Source organism: Squalius cephalus (assembly GCF_949319135.1).
Source record: "Squalius cephalus genome assembly, chromosome: 18".
NCBI lineage: Eukaryota > Metazoa > Chordata > Actinopteri > Cypriniformes > Leuciscidae > Squalius > Squalius cephalus.
The window spans coordinates 20409143-20431535 of record NC_137139.1 but is presented as its reverse complement, the minus strand read 5'-3'; the positions used below and the strand labels follow the sequence as shown (position 1 = coordinate 20431535).

The 22393-nt window shown below is 38.6% G+C and overlaps 1 protein-coding gene across 2 annotated transcripts in view; it reads right to left on the bottom strand.

The window, feature by feature from the left end:
* Window positions 1-21411, bottom strand: part of samd11 (sterile alpha motif domain containing 11) — a gene marked incomplete at its 3' end in the record, with an annotated part of 90943 nt that extends 69532 nt beyond the window's left edge. The window contains exons 1-2 of one of the 2 annotated variants that reach the window (XM_079848715.1): window positions 21167-21411; window positions 13199-13307 (exon numbers count right to left, since the gene is read on the bottom strand). The remainder of the gene's footprint in view (window positions 1-13198; window positions 13308-21166) is intronic. The other variant, XM_079848716.1, reaches the window with a different exon arrangement.
* Window positions 21412-22393: the final 982 nt, after the last annotated feature.

Sequence of the window (22393 nt, the reverse complement as noted above, 5' to 3'; positions counted from 1 at the left end):
TTAGTTACCTATGATCACGCGCGTGAACTCGGCAATCGACTACTTTGGACTTCAACCGAAAAACAGGATGTAAACAGGTATTTGCGCTGGCTTAAATAACATCATTTTTATACATATCTTTTACATCTACTGCAGTCAGATCGACTCGTGTTCACTCAGAAGGAATCACTCACATTTTCTGTGCACTTGTAATGACACATCAAGGATGTTAAGAGCCTAAAAGCAGGTTTAGTACTTGCCCCATTGAAGTCAACAGGGTGCAAATTTTTAAAATAGAATAACTCGGTGTAGGCAACACCGATTTTTGTAGTTGTTCTCTGTATTGACAGCACTCCAAATGTACAATAAAATGAGCTCAATGTTAAAATTGACCGGAGTTCTCCTTTAAAACATCTGATATTTATTTATTTATTTATTTTTTTGTCAAGATAAGATCCAATTGTAAAATGTCATGTGGTAATATTTATAAAAAAGAATGTAAAAATTAGGATGTGTGGAATGCATGTATTCAAGGTCATAAGGTGTAAGGAATTTTTTAATGATGGTCAAGCCACGTGACATTTTTGGAGTCTTAAATGTAGCCTACACTTTTGTAAATAGTATAAAAGTTTTTCAAAACCATATGAAACCAACATGGAAACAAAGAGTACATACTAAGAACTTGACACAGGTTTTAAACTAGATTTTTAAAAGATTACTTTACTTTGTCATCTTATATGACATTAACTCATTTTAAAGAATGAGTTCAACAAGATCTACTTAGTGAGTAACGAGAGAAGCAAAGAACCAAGTCACGTTAGCATTCCTGTAAGTTAGCATTGTTGAGAGTAAATGTGGAAAGATGGAGTGTGAATTAAGGACACTAATATTCCCTGTGGTCTCTGACGGGGGTGAGGCGGAGGAATGCTCGGCGGAGCAATCCCGCTTGGCAGGTAGATGAACTGCAGATCATACGGGCAGGCAAGTGGTGATTAATGGGAGCGGGAAGGCGCTGGAAGGAAAACAACGCCATAAATCAACGTCGCGACGATGGTAATTGTAATTGAAATGAATTTGTCTGCCCGGAGCCAGGCATTGCAATTGATATTGACCAAAGCCCTGGTGGTCCACAGAAAATGAAATTGAGAAAATGTATTCAGAGTATCCACAGTAAGATCTATACATCACAGTATGAAACAATAACTGTAGGCCAATAAGAAGAGGGAGAAAAACTAAACCCGGTGTGCGTGTCAAATGCTACTGAGCCATTGTATCCCCAAAGGTGACTAATGTTGTAGATTTATGAGAAAAGAGCCACAATAAAATTAACTTGAATGTGATGTCAATGAAAAATACTAGGGCTGGGACAATACACTTATATCTCCCGATTCGATACTTGGGTGCCGATACGATATGTATTCTTTTAAGAATTGCGCTTCTACAAGTATTGCGATTCGATATTGCAATATATTGCCTTTTTTTTTTAACACTAGACCATCGGGAAAATACGTCAAAAGATATTACGTCACTCAACACTCATAGATAACGACACATTTCATCCTCTGTTGGAACGAAAGTGGCTAACTTCTGTCAACCTCATCTACAAGCAAGGACAAAAATAAAGCAATTGAATTTGAATTAATATCGATTCTGGAATAAAAAAATCTAGCCTATTTTAGAATCGAGAGCCTTAAACTTGCCAAGTCTCATTAAATACTTTCTTAATTTTTAAAATGTTGAAATGGTAAATTGCCCCATTATGCTATTTTAAAGGTTCCTTGTTTTGTTTCCGAGGTATCCCACAATAGCTTTACATGCATCCAAAAACCTTCCTGCAAAGCTACCTGAAAAACTATGTGCCTGTACCTGGACAAAAGCTGTTTTGTTGAATTAATTTAGTTAATAGAAGTTAATTGATCAATAAAAATCTATTTATGATATTATTTTTGAAAGCATCCTCACTTTACAGCATTTTTACACCCATTACATTTTAAGTGCCTATAACTTTTCACAGTACTGTAGTTTTGCAGGTAGGTTTCTTCATGCGTCTTGGATATGTTTTTCTGGATTTAGTCTGTCTAAGACATGAAAAAAAAAAAATAGAAAAACTGAGACAGACTAAATCCAGAAAAAGTTAATGTAATCACAGACTCGATGATGGTGAGATCAGAATTCCATGTGAAGCAGACTGGCTGTTGTCAGACTGATATAAACTGAAATATATTTATATAAATAGATATAAATAACTAGCTTAAAATCATTTTTTGGGTGAAAATACTAGCGTGCCTAAGACTTTTGCGCAGTACTGTACATCGCAGCATCATCTCTTTTTTCACATTGTCTGAAACGGTCCGGTCTCTCTAAACCCCTCATTTTTGCGAGCCTACTCTGCTCTGATTGGTCTGATGGCCCAGTCTGTTGTGATTGGTAAACCACCTACAGTGTCGGAAACGAAATAGTAAATTCCATATATATGAAATTCAGCTCCGGAGGCTTCCTCAACACTTGTATACACAGTGATATGAACAGTAACGACGTCGCTTTTTCCGTATCATTTCAAGCATGAGTCCTCATCCTTTGGAAGTGGACGCAATGGTTTTGCAGCGCAGAAAACAGTGTTTCCTCGACATATAAACAACACAAACCAAACTCTTCCAGGCCTCAGCTACAACTACAGTGTTTGGAGGGCGGGTCATAGTAGACATTGTTGAGGGCAGCCAATGGACACTTTTGAGCAAATTTGTTACAAACCTACGTAGGTTCGAGCAGGTAGTGATACTGGAATTACTGTTGACTCGTTTCAGGCAGTTCAGAATCGGTTCTTTCTATTGGGAGACAATAACATTTATCATGAATTTTTATCTTTGAAACTTTGAAGATATTTTAAATTCAAAAACAGCTATTTAACACACTACATGAAAGGTAATATCTGAACAAGCATAATAGGGGCACTTTAAATTTGATGGAATTTCTCTATGATATGATATGATATAATATGATATGATATGATATGATATGATATGATATGATATGTATAAAAAGTGTGGGGGGGGAGAGGAAAATTTCACTTTTTGCACTTTTTTTACTTTTTTGTACAATGACTGTACTAACAGTGTTTGGCGTCATGCAGGAGCATTTGTAGCCAAACTACGTTGGCTTCTGGAGAGTTTGCTTTACCAGCACATTACATTGGCATACTGTAATTCGAACAGAGCCAGTGGTGATTCAGTTCCCAGGTCTACGGCGAGGCTCAGAGGAATATCTCGGCTGGAGGGGCCCATGCAGGAAGAACACACAGCTGAGCACAATGTGGGATCGGCTACGAGCTAATTGTACCACTTAAAAAACCCTGACGTTACTTTACAATAAAGTCTGTATTGTTTCGGTTTAGCAATCTTGCCCTTCTGTTAAGCAGAATTATGAGCAAGCAAAGTGCATAATGCAGGGCCGCTTGTTTTCTAACCTCAGACTAATAGTTCCGGGAGGTTTTCATGTGCACTTTTTGCACAGATATAGAAGAAATCTATATTTTATAAGTGTGCTGTGTAGCTACAGCACCCAATTATCAGCAGATAAGACGGAGGGAAGCCCCGGAGCATCAAGACAGATATTTAGACCAAGGGAATCAGGCTTGCAGGGACCAAAACCCCAGGGGCACTACAGCCTCACCGAGATTTTCCCCCCTCTTTTTCTTTCCTTCGACTACCTCCCTCCATCCTTACTTCACCTACGGGGTTCAATTAGTGGTGACAGCAGCTCGCACCATGAGCCTGTAGCAGAAACAGGGCGAGTCTAAATCACCACACCACACTAGAGGCCTACAGCACACACACAAACATGACAAAACACTCATCCGATCACATCACTGGTGCTCGGGTCCTAACAAATGTCGTTGAACTGCCAGAAAAACACTGATTTTTTTCCCCAGTTGTTTGGCTTAGCACCATAACATGCAGCTTTCTGTGGGTAAGCACACTCACTATACTCCACCAATCAGAATTAGTGCACTTTTACCCACACAAACATGTATTGTTACACTGACCTCAGCCAACAAATACTGTTCTGCACCATCTATGTAATCGATACAGCTTCAACACACGGTGAGGTCACTTACAGGTCAAGCATAACTCATGGTAGGCAGATGAATATTGATCTAGAGGGACCAGGGACTGTTCACAGGGCAGGCGGCCCACAGATCAGCCTTGGGCAGAGGAAACAGAGGTCACGGGCTACAGCGAGCACAGTTCATACACACTGAACTTTTAACACCTCAAAAAGCTCTATAGGGTTAGCCACTTGATGACCAAAATTTTACTATACACTAACTAGTATACAGTAAAGCTGTACACATTGTCAGTACAATTATTTACAGAGTCTTTAGAAATGCCCTTAAAAAGAAATATATAAAAAATACTTAAATAAATGTTTTTATAAATGAATAAATACAGAACCATATTACAACAAAATACAAAATAGTTACTGCTTTTTATAAAAACTTTTTTTGATATCCTTTGATAATCCTTTAGGAAAACCCTTAGAAAATAAAACAAAAATATTTTTTATATTTATAATTAAAAATTATATTTAAAAAAAGTAAAATAAATATAATACACATGATTACCACATTCTACAACAAAATATACAAATAGTTATTAAAGATAATATTGGATTTCCATAAATAATACAAAAAGGTTTTTTTTTTGGGGGGGGGGGGGGGGGGGGTTTGATGGTGGCTAACACCAAATTATAATTAAACCCCCATGAAATCACATTTTATGTCCTGTGTTTACAATTTCTAAATAAGAAGTTAGAACAAAATATGAACGTCTCTTTAAATGGCAAACATGCTATTTATATCACAGCCATGAAGCATGATTTGCTACTTGCTAATCTGTAAAAAGTTTATTGAAATGTATTTTTTTTAAAGGTGATTAAAAAAATTTAAGTTGGTATTAGTGGGAAAGACATTTTTCAGTGTTTTTAATGTTTTAACAAATGTAGTAACTATACTATCTTGTTGGTAACTATGGTCACCATGGTAAATTCTTGAATGATTAGCGTAATTTAAGATTGTATAGTAATATTGTATTAAAACTTGCCTCTTGTCTAAATTTTACATATTGCCTCAACATTTAATCATGGCTGTGCCGAAATGCAAAGCTTCCTGGTGGCCTTAATTCTGAGAAACTGCATTGCAGGACATTAGAGAAGCTAAGGGAGGTTGGCAGCATGGAGAGGCTGAAAGCAAGGACACAGTTGGCAGCATGCCTGTGCTCGGCTGTGCATGCAGTCAGGCGGAGTGGAGGCAGGCCATGCCTTGGGGCATTGAGAGGAGGCCAATTCACTGCACAACTAGCCAGGCCCACAGAGAGAGAAAGCGATAGAGAAATTAAAACTGGAAGAATATGTAGAAACATCCAAAAATGACCAAAAAGGAAATGGGAGTGTTGAACAAACTGAATTATCATTAAAAATCAGAAACACTCTCAAAAGTGGGGGAGGGGCAAACTATAAACCTTATCAGCGCATGTCTTCTTGAATATTAATAAGGATGCAAAAGCATTAATGGGTAGGGTGTAGCCATTTTAGGATTACCTACAAACTCTATGTCCCTTAATTAATATTCATAAGCCAGGTTGATAAGGTTTAGAATTCTATCAACTGAATTCTATCGACAGGTTGGAAGAAGCTTCTGCTTGGTACTAAAACATTTAGTTTCTTCACTCTCTCACAAAAACACTTATTAAATATAATGATTACATGCTTAAAATGTCCTTATTATGTTTTTTCAAATATTCCCATTCATGCAGTGTGTAATATAGCTGTTTATAAATGTAAACATTCTGCAGAGTTGTAAGTGGAAAGTCGAAAGTGCCTGATAAATAAAGTTATTGTCTCCCAAAAGAAAAAATCGACTCTGAACCGCCTAAACGAAATGATTTGTTTTTCATTCGAATCCCATTACTTTACGGTTACACGTCACTAGAATATACATTTGCATAATGTACTATGTTGTACTTTGTCCGCCTGCGAACAACTTGACCCGCCCTCAAACACCTCATTTTACTGACAATAGGCCTATGTCACGAAAAAATTGAAGATCGGAAGTACGTCTTTTAGTAGGGATACGGCTCTTCCGGTTAGCGTTTTACAATGGCAGAGTCCATATATACCGCTGGATCAAATCTCTCCGCAACCTGCTTTAAGTCACATATGATGATGTGGTTCGGATGGTAAATTAAAACTCTCAAGTGGAAACGTCGAAACTGAGGAAAGGGTACAAGTTCTTCTGAGAGAAATTCATTTTCAATTACAGAGGTAAGTGTTTGAATTCCGCCGCCAGTAAGGTAAACGTTTCTATGGTAACAGCGAGTTGGACCAATCAGCAGACGTTGCTGCTCCGCTTAGGATTGTGGGTACTGTAGTTTTTTTTCCTAAGATCGCGGATAAAACATGTTTTTCTTAAAACAAGGTTGATTTCATACGAACTTATAGCTTCTACAGGAGCAAAAACCTTTGTTTCACAACCTCATAGCTCGTGGTCAGTCTACCTCGGATGGTTTAGACATTATGGCAGATAATCCAAATCCTTATAGAGAAATAATGTTGACAGGAAGTTCTGAATCCCTACTCCGCGTTCCGGAAGCAGGAAGTGTGACATAGGCCTATAGACCTTATGCACCAGAGAAACAAGGGCGCCGCCATCTTTGGAAAATTGTCTTTTAACTTCCGTTTTGCGGTCGCTCTGTATATTTATATGGCATTTCTGTCCAGGAGTAATTAGCTTTTTAAGTGGATTTACTTAATGTAAAGTTAACGAAAGTTATCATGAGGACTGTAATGTTTAAAGCAGATGACTTAACAAATGTAAATCGACCGGGAAGATTTTAAAACGAGCCGTTCATTAATAAACACGCAAAACGCTGTGAAAATACAGACCGGAAGTCAAAAGACAATGAGCGCAGCGCTGAAAAGGGGCGGAGCTACATAAGGTCTATAGGCTCTATGCCCTGCTCTATGCACGATCACTTCCGCGTTTTGTTCCCAGTTACATCCGGGGTGCTGCGTCGGAAGCCGCTTTTGCATTCGGTGGAGATAATGGCAAATTACACTCGTTGTTTACAAGAACTTCCAGCGGTTAACGTGAATGATGTTAACAATATTGTGAGGGAGTTAGCTGTCACACCTAAGAGTAAGAAAGAGAAGGGCTTTAAATTATATATTTCGAGCTACATCGACAACTTTGAGGGTGAGTATTCTATCATATCATGCGAAACCCAACTAGCGAATCGGTTTCTAAAATCGCTGTATCCGTTTCAGAGAAAATGAATTTTATGAAAGTTTTGCCGCTAGTACACTTCGCTATAGAACGCGTCAGAAGTAAATACGCTGGCTGAGATTCTACCGGAAATACGTCAGCAGCGTTCGTGCATAGAGCGTATTGCTTCTCAAATCTCGGAGTTCAATTTGGGATTCGCAAAACGCTTGCTCGTGAAAGATGGGTCAGTATCTAGTTTATTTAGACCAGCTTGCTCCTCAGAATCACAACCTGTAAGTATAGTTAACATCAATAATAATTGTAATACGTAGTTTTTTATATTGTGTAAGTTTCCGGCCTAACTCACATTATTACAGTCTTACTGAAATACTTCTGCTGATCAGCTGTGGGCCACTATTACCTAAAACTGTGTCTATTAATGCAGATTGTCTGTTGTCCTTACTACTTTGAGTAAAGACAGAGGATGGAGCAAGATTTGTTTTACAAACGTTTGTTACATCAGTCATTCACGTTAGTGCTCAGCTATGCAGTTATTGATACAGTTCCCGCAAGTTCACCGCAATAAATTAGAAATACACATCGGTATGTTGAAGAACATACACTTGTTAAAACTGATGGTGAGAAATTACAGTTGCAACATCTCATAATGTACCTCAGACTGAGTAGTGTATCACTGAGAAACGTCCTGCTCAAGTCGTCCTTGCGATGGAGGTTCGGGTTGAATAACTAGTTCTTCCAATGTTTAATCTTCAGACTCGCGCTCGGATTGATATGGTAAAATCAACGTCATTGTTCGTTACTGTCTTTAGTTTACAGTGTCTACAATCGCAGAGCTGTAGGAAGTCTCCGGATGGAGCTGAAGTTATTATGGTAATGGCCGTTTTTGTTTCTGACAGGTGCTGTAAGACTGGGCCATCACAACAGACTGCGCCATCTGGCCAATCAGAGCAGAGTAGCTCGCGGAAAGAAGGGATTTACAGAGACTGATTCATCCATCGAGTTGTTTGAGTGTCACTGAAAAATGTGGTGATGTGCAGTGCAATGTATATTATGAGGAAATGAAACTGTTTTTTGACCTTTGATGCATGTAAACCTGTTGTAGGAGACCTCCGAAACAAAATTAGATTATTTATTTAAAATAGCATAATTTGAGTGGATGAACTTGTACAGGTATGAGTTTAATGATTGCTATGTCCCTGTTAAAAAATAATAAATCATGCCTGATGTATTTCTCCTGCTGTCCCCTCTCACCTTCTCCTGCCTGGTGTGTCTACAAATGATACAAGTAAATAATTAAAATCAAGTGTCAGGTGCTTTGTGCCCATGGTCCATTAGGAGCCAGGCACATTCCCTAGTTTCCGAGTTAACAAAGTTAAGGTACTTTAACAGTCTGTTCCTGGTTTGGTTCTCCCTTACCCCATCTTGCTTTATCTGTCTACTTCCTGCTGAATCTAGATGTGGTAGTGTCTGTCAACTTCTAGTGATCAATCAGCACCCAAACAAGCAGGGTCTTTGATGCTTGCAGAGAAAAAAAGAAAAGAAATAGAGAGCGAGAGAGAGAGAGAGAGAGAGAGAGAGAGAGAGAGGAGGAGAGAAAAGTTTCCTTTTGACGAGCATGTTCCATTGTGAGAATCCCCAACAGCCTCTGACATCTGGTTCCAGTTAGCACCATGACGCGTTTCCTGCCCGCCTGGGCCACGGTTCACAAGTCAAACGCCACACTGAAGATTGAGGAGAAAAACAGACACGCACGGTTACTCCAATATTATCTACAAGTGTGTGGAAGTCCTGAACCACCTGTGAAGATTCATCTTGTTAATTCTCATTAAATGTATTAACTAGCCTATATTAAATACATGTATTTTATTTTTACATATTTTATTTTATTTTCTATAAAATTATATATAGCCTATATATAAAAATATGTATACATTTTTATGACATTTTTAATATTGCTGCATTTTTAATGTATACATATATTAGTGAATCTCCTTACATTTATGTTATGGCAATACATTTTACATACTATGAGCATTTCAAATGTTTTATAATGAAGTAAAATGGCTTTTATTAGGCTATGTGTTTAAATAGTAGTGAATGTGAAGCCACTTTTCATATCCCTCTTCTTATATGAATGCAAGTGCATTTGCTCTGGATGTTGCAACTACATTGTCATTGAGCAATCATGCTTCTGTGCGAAGAGGTACCCGAGCGATAAGCAATGGAAAAGTGTGACCCTCGAGAACGTGGGGCGTGGAATGCAAAATGTGCGCTGCACCTACACACACTCTGGAGGGAAACCCTAGTCTGTGGGTGCATTTACAGACACAAAAACATGCATACACACACACATACATGCATGCACCATGACTGGGGCTTGTGGGTAACGAAAGTGAGAATGAGGAGGAGCGATGAGCGTAAAAGTGAAAATGTCAGGAGTGTAGATATAGAACACGAGCCGACCACAGAAGGGCTTGCCTGCGTCGGTGGCGACGCTAAACGCCCCCATGTATGTGCTGCACTCGGCTTTGATCGCTCAGGAGCCAGTTTTCTGCCTGGCTCAAGCGAGCAGTCGTTTTATCATACACACAGAGATCTTCATCGGTACATGGAAAATCAGGTTGCAACCCACACCTACATCATAAAGGACAAAACAAAGAATACAAACACTCAGAAATGACTCAATGGCCACACAGACCACTCCTCCCACAGATCCACATGATTTCCACAATCAATATTTTTTATTTTATTTGCCATAGACCGCTATTCAAAAAGCACTCCGTGGGCCGCATACGACCCTCGTGTTTTTTCTGTGATGCTGTCATCATCTTGGCAACCAGAAACTGCAATAAACACAATTATGTCTATTTACCAATTTTATAAGAAAAATTGTATTATCATGTAATCATTTTAATCAACTGGTATAGATTCTGCTATGCTGCTTACACTACAGAATATTGGCACACATATGTCAGATTGATCTCACCAGCGTAATTTATAGAGTGACCCTAATCCAAATTGAGTAGCAATCCAAACTCTTATACAAACTCCCTCAGATGAAGATGTTATTGTGTAAAGCAAAAGAAACCTTTCTAAAGACAACATTTAAATCTTAGCATGGCTGAGTTAGCACCTGCTGGTGGAGACTACTGTTCAAAAGTCAGTAAGGAAGTTTACTCTTTTAAAAGGCTGCATTTATTTGATCAAAACTACAGTAAAAAAACAGTAATATTGCAATATTATATCAATTTCAAATAACTTTTCTATTTTAAAGTCACCATGAAATCAAAATGGACCATTTTTATTTTTTTATGGAATATTGCAGTACTTATTATAAATTATTTATCCGTGAATTTTCTTTTAAATTCATGTTCCTTCATAATGTTTAATCAAAATAAATTCCCCCTCCCTCTTGCTGCAACATCTCTTCTCTTCATTGATGACGTGTTTACTGGCGCGAGTAATAGCAAACCACAACGATCCAATCAATGCCCGATAGACTAAATCAAGCCCCGCCCTATATTTCTTCTTGCTGGAGGAGCTGTTTCTCCTTGGATATGTCAGAGTAGGGAAGAAAACGTATATATAGATATTGATTTACGATATATAGATTTACGATATATATATACAGTATATATATATATATATACATACATACATATAGGCTATATATACAGTGAGGAAAATAAGTATTTGAACACCCTGCTATTTTGCAAGTTCTCCCACTTAGAAATCATGGAGGGGTCTGAAATTGTCATCGTAGGTGCATGTCCACTGTGAGAGACATAATCTAAAAAAAAAATCCAGAAATCACAATATATGACTATTTATTTGTATAATACAGCTGCAAATAAGTATTTGAACACCTGAGAAAATCAATGTTAATATTTGGTACAGTAGCCTTTGTTTGCAATTACAGAGGTCAAACGTTTCCTGTAGTTTTTCACCAGGTTTGCACACACTGCAGGAGGGATTTTGGCCCACTCCTCCACACAGATCTTCTCTAGATCAGTCAGGTTTCTGGGCTGTGGCTGAGAAACACGGAGTTTGAGCTCCCTCCAAAGATTCTCTATTGGGTTTAGGTCTGGAGACTGGCTAGGCCACGCCAGAACCTTGATATGCTTCTTACAGGGCCACTCCTTGGTTATCCTGGCTGTGTGCTTCGGGTCATTGTCATGTTGGAAGACCCAGCCTCGACCCATCTTCAATGCTCTAACTGAGGGAAGGAGGTTGTTCCCCAAAATCTCGCAATACATGGCCCCGGTCATCCTCTCCTTAATACAGTGCAGTCGCCTGTCCCATGTGCAGAAAAACACTCCCAAAGCATGATGCTACCACCCCCATGCTTCACAGTAGGGATGGTGATCTTGGGATGGTACTCATCATTCTTCTTCCTCCAAACACGTTTAGTGGAATTATGACCAAAAAGTTCTATTTTGGTCTCATCTGACCACATGACTTTCTCCCATGACTCCTCTGGATCATCCAAATGGTCATTGGCAAACTTAAGACGGGCCTTGACATGTGCTGGTTTAAGCAGGGGAACCTTCCGTGCCATGCATGATTTCAAACCATGACGTCTTAGTGTATTACAAACAGTAACCTTGGAAACGGTGGTCCCAGCTCTTTTCAGGTCATTGACCAGCTCCTCCCGTGTAGTTCTGGGCTGATTTCTCACCTTTCTTAGGATCATTGAGACCCCACGAGGTGAGATCTTGCATGGAGCCCCAGTCCGAGGGAGATTGACAGTCATGTTTAGCTTCTTCCATTTTCTAATGATTGCTCCAACAGTGGACCTTTTTTCACCAAGCTGCTTGGCAATTTCCCCGTAGCCCTTTCCAGCCTTGTGGAGGTGTACAATTTTGTCTCTAGTGTCTTTGGACAGCTCTTTGGTCTTGGCCATGTTAGTAGTTGGATTCTTACTGATTGTATGGGGTGGACAGGTGTCTTTATGCAGCTAACGACCTCAAACAGGTGCATCTAATTTAGGATAATAAATGGAGTGGAGGTGGACATTTTAAAGGCAGACTAACAGGTCTTTGAGGGTCAGAATTCTAGCTGATAGACAGGTGTTCAAATACTTATTTGCAGCTGTATCATACAAATAAATAGTTAAAAAAATCATACATTGTGATTTCTGGATTTTTTTTTTTAGATTATGTCTCTCACATTGGACATGCACCTACGATGACAATTTCAGACCCCTCCATGATTTCCAAGTGGGAGAACTTGCAAAATAGCAGGGTGTTCAAATACTTATTTTCCTCACTGTACATATATATATATATATACATAATTGCACATATATATAAAATGTTTATTAAAACGTTTCACACAAAAATATACCTTTTGTGTGCCAGTGCAACAAGAGACTGTTTCAAAAACATTTTTTTGTTGTAGTACAAGTTACAGCAGATATACAAGCATCAACAAATAGTTTTTTGTTCATGTTTTTGCCATTATCAGTTCCAATGATGAAAATAAATCAAGCCTCCCTGCACTTTTGCTTTCCTCCTTCTCCATAAAGGAGGCAGAAAACAGCCAAACAGGGAACCATGAAAATTTAAGCTGGGGTTATTGATTGGTGGGGTAGTCAGGGAAAGGTCAACCCCATCTGAACATCAACAAGCAGAACGCTGCAAGCAGCTCCGTAGCACCAATCCTCACCCAACCTGCAGCCTTACAGTGCTCTGTCTGATCTCCGGCTGTAGTACCACTACTCTCTGCCACGCATTCTGCTCCAACACATTAACATCTACTAACCTAAATATGACGTGTCAACCATCAAGTTAACAGCATAAGCCTTACTTTCCTTGGTGCTGCTTCTCTATCTCTTATTCCTCAGACAAATACACATGCGCACACACACGCAGGAATGGCACAAGGTAGTAACCCCCCTCCAGCGATGTTCATATCCTGCAGGAGCCCTCGGGTTCTAACCTGTCAATATCGTGCGGAGTGGCAGGGCGGCTCTCCTCCCCTCAGTGGATCAGTTAACCTCCTCACTGGCTGGGACAGCACTGCAGATCCTGCTCCACACACACTTGACCTTCAGCACAGTGTGAGAGACACGGCTTAATGCATTCTCTGAATACATATTCATTAAAATGCTTTTAATCATGTTTATTTAGCCACTTCATGGTCTGATAAGACGTTATGTAGAATCAGATAACGTGTATAGGGAGGAACCAGTCCACTCGTAGAAAAACTAATGCAGGAAATACTTGCATAAGTGTTGAACACTGAATCAGATAGCATTGCATTCAGATTTGTCACAGTAAGATATGTTATTGTAATGGAATTATTAATAATAATAAATATTTAATTAATTATTTTATTTATTTATTATTATTTATTAAAATATTTATCTTTTTTTATATATAATTTCCAGCCTTTCCCACTTCAACAGATACACTTGCATTACTAGAAACAGAAAGAAACTGCAAAGGTGCATCAGATGTTCACCGAGTGAACTGACTTACTTCAAAAGGTCGTTTGTTATACAATATTTTATTCCCCTTAGACCCCAAAGTGAATCCATTGGTTGAACCTTCTCTTTTTGTAATGGGTACTCTATTTGTTGATACATGCAGCCTTGGTCTTCTTTGAAAGTCTTCTTTAAAAAAAATATATTTTTTTTTTAATCACACAGACCCCAAACTATGGAACAGTAGTGTATTTGGTACTGTGCATGCTGTAGCGATGATATCTTGTCTTAAATGATACATGTAAGAGTGAACATGCCCAGGCACGGCACGCACAGATGCTCTTACTGCGAGACGCTGGCAGCATATACTTATATCTCTGGTTTCTCCTGTGTATGCATGTGTGTGGCGGACTATATTAAATCTCTCTCGCAGTGGAGGTGTCATGTTGCTGCTGCTGCTGCTTTATAGCTGGTGCCGGGACAGACTGGTGGTGAGGAGTGCCGGCATTATTCGCATGCTGAGGAATGTCTCATCCCCCACCATTCCCAGCAACTTCAGGTACAGCAGCATTTAAAACCCCAGCGAGGTGCAGAACCACCTGCGATACACACCTCTAGGGCAATTACAACTTATTACGGGTCTGGCACCACATTGTGTTGCTTTGGCCTATGCTCACCCATGAAGTTGTATTTCCACTTGTGGTGTAAACAAAATTGTCAAAAAAAGAGAAATAAAGACTACTGGTTATGCGTTTGAGTTCACAGTGAAGCCTCACCCCAGATTTAACAAACAAAATTAGCCTTTTTGTGGAAAATAAGCTGTCCTAGAGCAGATTTGGGGTGAGGAAAGTTGTAATTTAATTTTAAGGCTACAATTAGGATGTAAAATTACAATTAAATTAATTATTTTGTAGTAACCTACTGGGTGTCCAATCAAATTACATTTGATGTACAGTCAAAGTTGGGGTCATTGACAGATGAGCGCCCCCGCAGGTAGGTGACAGAAAAACAACAAAATGGTGACAAAGACTGGCACACAACATACATGTATGAATGATTAACATTGACATCTGCCACTACTAAATTATAGATAGACCCAAGTCAAACATATGGGCACAGACTCCCATGTGTTAGAGGTACAAAATGCCTCTTGTTATGGCATTAACTGAAAACTCACAGACCATGTTTACATGCACATCATTTTTCAAATAAGGTCCATATTCTGGTTAAGGCTTTAATCTGAAAAAAATAAGGGTGCCATGAATTAAAACATGTCCAGTAGGTCATGAAACTCTTACAATTAAAGATCATGTTTCTTTTAGTTCACTCAGAAATGAAAATTCAGTCATTATTTCTTCATTATTCATCCTCATGTCATTCTAGACCTGTATGACATTTTCATTTGAAGAACACTAAGTAATATATTTTAAAGAATGTGTCTTGCATACAACACAAGTCAACAACACAGAATCCCATTGACTTTCAATATATAGACAGAAAAAAGCCCGTCAAACAGGTTTGGAATGACATGAGCGTCAGAAAATGGTCATAGAAAGAATGTTCTGTTACAATGGATATTCCAAATATGACCCAACATTCTGACTATACAACATAGTCTTATTTACATTTCTAGAAACTGGAATATTGGCCGAATCTGGTTATGGCGATCAGAATATTTTATTAGTTACATTGCATTTAGTTAATACTGATATGACTGGAGTCTTAATCTCATGTGAGTGTACATGATTTTGAACATATTTTTAAAAAGTAATAATTATTGTGTGTAAAACTTCTTGTTAACAGACAAAAAATACAGAGTAAACCTTAAAGGATCCAGCCGCCCTCATATTATCTCAGGCTGGTAAAGACTGCCTCTGTGCCATTTCTCTAAATCCTACTCTTTTGGAGGAGAGAATGTACTTCCAGCTGAGCGTATGGAGAACAGTTCGATCTCAGCCTTACTTCAGAGGATTAGCCTCTTATCAAGCTCCTAAAAGCTGCTGTAAGGACTGTCTCTAATTACCCTATCTTTAATTAACCAACACGTCAGCCCAGCCACCCAGGAGCTGCCGGCTCCTCACCGATACAGTGCCTGCCTTCAATTCACCTGCATAATAGAAAGTGTGTTATTTCTGTATTTATTCAGGCCTCTAATGCTGCTAAGGTAAGTTACCAAGACCAGACTAACTGGACATTTTTTAGTCTGTTGTTTATTACAAACTACTGTAAGTCAAAACCTCTCATTAAGTTTATGCATTGTTTTACATTGCTTCAAATATAATAATACAATAATCATAGATCACAGTCACAGATATAGAGGTGGTCACTAAAAACCTGCTTATTTAAGTTTCATTTCATGTTTTGAAGGGATAGTTCACAAATAGAATTACGCTCATGTCATTACAAACCCGTATGAATTTCTTCAGAACACAAAATATATTTTGAAGAATGTTGGTAGCCAAACAGTTTTGGTTACCACTAGTTATTTAATAAAAATTTAGACATATCGAAAATTTGTCTGTAACAGGCAAAAAAAAACAAAAAACGTTTTGGAGCCTGGAAACAGTTAACGCTTCTCTGATTATGCATCATTTTGACCATGTAAGCATTGATTTTGTGCACACAACATAAGCTAAAACAGGTAAACATGTCAACAGTGTAGCAACCGGTTTATCACCTGTGAACACAACACCCTGAACAGCATTCAGAGCTTGATTGGCCAATATACCTACATTTAATTTAAAAAAATCTTATATTCGGTTTTTGGCTAAATGAAAACTTTAGTTTAATAAGCCAATCAGAATGATGTGAAGGCACTGTCTCTCCTTTAATGTGACTTTTCACCAGTATTTATTTGACCACCTTCACATTCATGCCACACCTTAGAACCTTACAAAACAATGAGCTCAATGTGGGCAAAAGACTCCCTTTGAAGCTTTATATCCTGGTTTAGTGTGTTATTTCAGGAAAAAAAATTTGATCTCATATTTTGTAGCATTTGTTTTGTTTTGTTTTATTTTTGCACTGTCGATGATTCCTCATTCTACTGCACTGAAACAAGTACCGCCTCCTCTGAGAAAATGCCCCTGGCCCAAACCCACCACGGCAAATCTCAGAGGGAACCCTCCCACGGCCCAAACACAGTCCACACCTACTGCTTTTCCATGCTTTTGCAAACTGCTGATAATCATCTGCAATGGAAAGTGTGTGGGGGCTTGCAGGAAACCCTTCAACTACTGTGCCAGGTAGCCTAAACCTGAAACACACACATTAAAAACTGCACAAAGCAATTAGTCAACGCTTAAACAAAAAGACCCCTGCAAATGCATAAAGAAACATGACAGTTAAGAGCATGAGATGCTGCGTTTATCTAATGAATAGAAATCAAATCGGTCAGGTGGCAGTGGGGGACGCCGGTGTCTCGGTATGTTCCTGCCAACGAAATGAAGGGGTGAGGATCGCGGAGCCCTGCAGTCACACCACCCCGGTTCTCCTCAAGCCAGCCGGAGGTCGGCCAGAGTGCACATACATTAATGGCCTTCCACACTAATTGCTTCTCACTTAGACAAATCTCTGCAAATCACGGGGCGAGCCGGCAGCGCTGCTGATGCCCCCCGGGAGAGGAGACGGCAGGCAGGCGGGCGGGAGAGAGCGAGGGGCGAGGGGGAGGAGGGAAGCGCCGCCAGGAGCGTGTGCGGTGTGGGCGCCTCTGAAAGGCGAGGGGGGGAAGCGATCCCTTGAGGGAGAGGGAGTAAGAAACAGAGAGAGAGAAAGAGAATAGATACATACATTGGCCTGTACGCACACACACATACACACAGATTTGCTCGGAGAGATTGGTCCAGGCTAGGCAGACCTTGCCAGCCTCAGCTCCCCCCCCCCCCCCCCCCCGATCCCCTGCAAACATGCTCAGATCTCCCCCCGCCTCCTCCAGCTCCCTATCTCGACGCTCAAACACCAGCCAAGGGAGGGGAAAGATGAAAAAAAAAGAAAAATCAATAGCACAGATGGATAGCCGGATAACAGGGTCCGGCATGCTCCGGCAGTGAGGCAATCCAGAGGGTGCCCTCACAACTTCCACAAGCAAAAAGAAGAACAACATGAGCCCGTTCGAGAGAGAGAGAGAGAGAGAGAGAGAGAGAGAGAGAGAGAGAGAGAGAGAGAGAGAGAGAGAGAGAGAGAGAGAGAGAGAATTTGCCCTGAGAGCCTAATCACACCCCCACACCTGTGTTCCAGCCCTCATTTATCCAGCCTTCCCACACACACCAACTAAAACACTCGTTTATTTTCCGACCTCTGTCCTCCCTTCCTGTGTTTTTTACTCATCTTCATTAGGCCTTCAACACTAAACTTCAGGAAATCAGATCATCTGCAGAGCTGACCAGGTTCATCAACATCCACTTCAAGTTTAGTACAGTCCAAATATTCATCGATGCTCATCAGAAGAACACATTTAATAACAATTTACTAATGATATGATGTTTGGGTGATTGAGTTGCATTAAAGCATTTCACAATTTTTGGAGCTAAAGACTTCTTTCATGATATCACCCAAAATGAACGAAAAGGCTGCAAAAAATGACTTTGGAAATCAATGCAAACAAGGGGTTAAATAAATTCTGAATGCAGGAGCAGGTGGTCCTAAATAAATAATATTTATTCATTACAGCTTAATCAATTAACCGTTGAGCTCATGATTATATATATATAGGATATTAACAATATTATTATTAGTAATATATAATAATTAAATTTGTATTTTGATTTAGATGAGTAAATTAACCTTAAATAAAAAATGAACTTTTATCATTAGTAGTAGCCTAGCACTAATCAGATAGATAGATAGATAGATAGAAATTTTGGATTTTACAATAAAACACTACACTACCCATAATCCTGAAGAATCATGCCCATGAAAACAGGAGTGTGTCTCCCGCACTTAAAAAAAAAAGAAAAAAAAAAAGAAAAAAGGAGCAGTAGCATTTACCTATTTAGTTTTTGAATATTTCCTAATAAACTTCTCTATTAATAGTTATACTTGAAGTAGTACTACCGACTTACAGTCAGTATTTTTTAACAGTGTACCATCAACATTGGTAACAATAATTGGTAACATTTTACCATCACAAAATTCAGGAATTTTCCACAGACCCCAGTTTGAGAAACACTATGGATTGAACTGTTGTAAGTAAAAAAGTTCACTACTGTATATCAGAACCAAACTGGTAACAGCTTGTCATCTTGTAGATATATGGCAAAGGACTGCACTTGTTAGATATTGTATAGTCCAGGAAACACACTTCACAAGGTCCTCACCTCAGCACTACTACAACCATTTCCTGCATGAACATAACAATTAATGTCAAGGACCGTCATGACTACACTGATGTCTGGCAAATTATCAGCTGTAATGAGTTAAATGAACACTAAGTGTTGTAATCAGAGAAAAGAGAGCCAGCATCATTTAGACACTGATGTGTGTCATTCATAATGATGTCACATTGATGAAGCTCTTTGTAGACTGGGAGACAATGCATGCATCTTTAGCACCACCTAGCGATAAAAGTTTAAAGTAATTTTATGGTTAAGAAAGGCCAACTTTGACTGACAGAACAACAAGTCTTTATACAGACATATAAATGTTTCAAAAAAACAAAAACAAAAAACACATTTGTATAACTAAAAAATAGATTTTTTATTAAACTGGGAATAAAAAGGACTGTGTCCTGAATGGTCACATTTAATAAAAAAAAAAAAAATAAAAAAAAAAATATATATATATATATATATATATATATATATATATATTAAACTATCCCCCGGTTTCACAGACCAGGCTTAAGCCTAGTCCTGGACTAAAATGGATGTTTGAGCTGTTTTAACTGAAAGCAACTGAGATATCTTAAAATATGTTAGTCAGTTCGATTGTTTTGTCTCAAGATGCACACCAGTAATATTTTTTATTAAGGCACATTGATTAAAGCTACCTAGATTTCCTAATTAAACTAAGGCCTAATCCTGGTTTAATCTAAGCCCTGTCTATTAAACCAGGCCTAAAGTGATAATAATAAGTACTGGGACAACATTATACTCCAATTGCACAAGACTCTTGGTAAGAAAAGTGAGAGGAAGTGGAGAGTGAGTGCAGGTCAGAGTGTAGATGAGGATAGCAGCACATTTGCGGTCAACAGAAGTTGTCTCTGAGGTGAGGTGAGGTGAACACCTCTGACAGATATTTCCTCTGCTACTCTTTGGATATGATGCCTTCTGGTGGTCGTACTGGGGCATAACAGACAAACAAAACCAGCTCCCTACTTACAGAACATGCAAAACCAACAATAACGACTTTATGAGAGAGAAAGCGAGTTGCTATGAAAAGATGAACATTTTCTTTTTCATAATATAAACAGAACTGTATACAAATGAAATCCAAAACACAGTTGATTTCACGCTCCATTCACTTCTATTCATAATCATGTGAACAAAGGCGATTGGAAACTAAATTTTGAAACTTTATCTTCCACTTCCTAAGTTCAGGTTTTTTTTAACTATGGCCTACAGTTCCACACACACACAAAAAAATCTGGCCAATAGAGGATCTAGCTCATAAAAAAGATTATTCAGATAGTTTATATTTAAATCAGCTGAGATAGGGAGTTATGTTAGAAATACTACTTATTACAACATTGTGTAATTCATTTGTTGGGCAGGTCGGTGAAAAAACAATAACAAACTGTAATGGTTTCACGTAATTTACTATATTTGATAGTTAATAGCCTACTTTTTTCATTATTTGCGACGGGAAATTAAAATCATAATAATTTTCGATTTAGAGCCATTTTAACAGTAAGAAATAAAATCAAATATGGTTATTTTAAATGTTTATAAATATAGAAATACTAAGAAAAAAAACTCTCATTATAAAGTAAATATCTTCCAGACCATATTTTAAATAGTTTTAGCTTTAGTACAGCAACAATATTCAATTTAAAAATATATTAGTATTATAAAAGTTAAAATTATTATCATTGATATTATTAACAATAATAATAATAATATAAACAACAACAGCAAAAGCAATAATAGTTAAAGATACACTGGATACACTATGTAACTGTTGGCCCTCTAGCGGTTAAAAACCAAACTGCGTGCATTTTGTGGAAGAACATTGTTTTGGTTGTGCTTTGGCTCTGTGTGTCTGTGCTGATGAATATGGTTCTTTCTCAAGAAGGGAGATTATCCTACTGCTTATAAAACATTTACTCTATAGGCTTAAGATATTCAACCAGTTTAGATGGAAAGGATATAGGCTACTAGCTGAAGACGTTACACCCATTAACAGACACTGTACTTCCTTGAAAATAAATTCCAGCACAGCTCTTCAACAACCCATAATGAAATGGCCCTTCACAATAGATCATTCTGTTAGAGAGCTAAGCCAGCATATGGCAATTTTTCTGTTCAATAAAATATCTTACTCACCTATTGAGTAATAAAAACGCCATCTCTGCTTTGCCATTAAAACATTTCAAATCCCCCAGTTCTCGCTATCTCAGCCGATGTTGATTCTCGTTTTATTTTGAGCTATGAATGTTGCGCTCGCTTCTTGCCAGCAGACTCTCCTCTGTTCAGCGTTTTTTTAACGAGTGATTCCCCGAAGGTTCTCGCGTGCTCCATGTCAACTAGAGATGTTAGCCTACATATGACACTGAAGCTTCAAGTTCGCAGCGCAATTTCTCATGAGCCTCCGTGCCTTAGCGCGTATTGTTTTCAGAGAAACACGTGATCAATGCAAAACGATTGCCTCACTTTCTCTCCAGTCACGTGAATGCTTCACTTTGCATGTCGGAACGTTTGAAACCAGACCACTATTCAACCGGTTTTTGAGTCAATTTACAAAAAAAATAAAAAATAAAAAAATAAATAAATTTATAAATAAGCCTATGCTACATGATCATATTCTGCCATAAAAACAGCAACGAAACTATAAAATAATTAGACCACCATTTACTTGCATCAAGCAACTCTGTTGGTATTGTTATAATTAGTATTAATATAATTGTTACATTTAATTTATTGCCACACTTTAATATGTGAATTATATTATCAGAAAACTGAACACTTAGCGTTGTCAGGCTTTTATTTGTGCTTAATAGATGACGCTGATAAACAAAGGCGCTGGCTGCTGTAAATTTGACCTGCCACAAGATGGCGCTGTTTTCAATAGAAGATTCGAAGCATTAAAGGGATAGTTCGGCCAAAAATGATATTTAACCCATGATTTACTCACCCTCAAGCCATTCGAGATGCATATGTCAATCATTTTTCAGACGAACACATTTTCAGTTATTTTAGAAAATGTCTTAGATCTTTCAGTGGTTATAATGTGAAGCTATGGGGTCCACGGTCCACCTCCTTCAAGTCCCAAAATGTGCATGCATCCTTCACAAAAGTAATCCTACGTCCTACGTCATACACCGGCATCCATCTCCATCCATTTTTGGCCGAACTATCCCTTTAATGCTTCGAATCTTCACCACACCGGAACAATTAGGGGAAAGCCCATGGGAAAGCCTCAGGAGTGCTTCATGAGGCTTCATTTGCCCATCCCTAATGTCAACCATTCATGCTCGTTGTGTGTGACATATGTGTGACATAGCCTACATGCGCCAAAGCAGCTGGAGCAACTTTTCTCTATTTACGGATATG